This window comes from Lipophrys pholis (genome assembly GCF_963383615.2).
Source record: "Lipophrys pholis genome assembly, chromosome: 16".
Classification (NCBI taxonomy): Eukaryota; Metazoa; Chordata; class Actinopteri; order Blenniiformes; family Blenniidae; genus Lipophrys; species Lipophrys pholis.
The window spans coordinates 10132354-10133196 of NC_137634.1; positions in this window are offsets into that span (position 1 = coordinate 10132354).

The following is an 843-nucleotide window of genomic DNA, read 5'->3' on the forward strand; positions in this document are numbered from 1 at the left end:
CTGGGCTGCAGCTACACTCTGCATGTCACAAACTTGTGCAGCACCTCCTCTGTGTGATATTCAGCCAGATTTTCTTTAAAGACATATTTTTGTGTGACAGCATTTCAAGCGGAGCCCAGAAACTGTCCCATGTTAGCGTAGATTGACACTCTCATGCACATCGTCACAGGCTCATTTAGCGTCATCTGTTCCACTACGAGTCGAGCACTGAAGTTCAGTCACTTTCACACAAATTGGCCTTCAGACCGTTTCCCGTTACGTTTTAGCACAATTCTCTTCATTCCAAATGCCAGCGTGAGCTTCGAGCTGACTTTACTATCCTGCCTCACTGCCACGGCTGCCCTGTAATCTCAACAGGACTTCATTTGTGAGGAGAAACATTGCCGCGATCAATCGGCTGGAGCCCAAATAATGAAACGCACAACGGCTGACGTGGACGATCCCATGAAGCGTCACTCCGGTTAAATGGGTCGTAAAACTTTCCAACACAGTCTGCTTCAGAGAAAAACTTTGTGACTGCACGTCTCTCCAGTGCAACACCTGTTTGTGCCCAACATGAAAGAAACTACACCAGTGGGTGTTTCAGGAACAAATAAACAAGGTTTGGGATTGGTATCGATTGCATTTTAAATCTGATGAGTGTTGTCTCGACAAATGTTTTGGTCAACGAGGCAAAACTAAACGTGTTTCGCCTGAAGCTTGGAACGGGATGTTTCTCTGCTGTAGCCATGATATTGTCAGTGCTTTAAATCCCGGAGAGATTTTTATACACAGTGTTGTGCAAGACCCTGAAAATTCTAGTTAGTGCAAACAAGAAGTAACTAGTTACTCTTAATTGTGTTT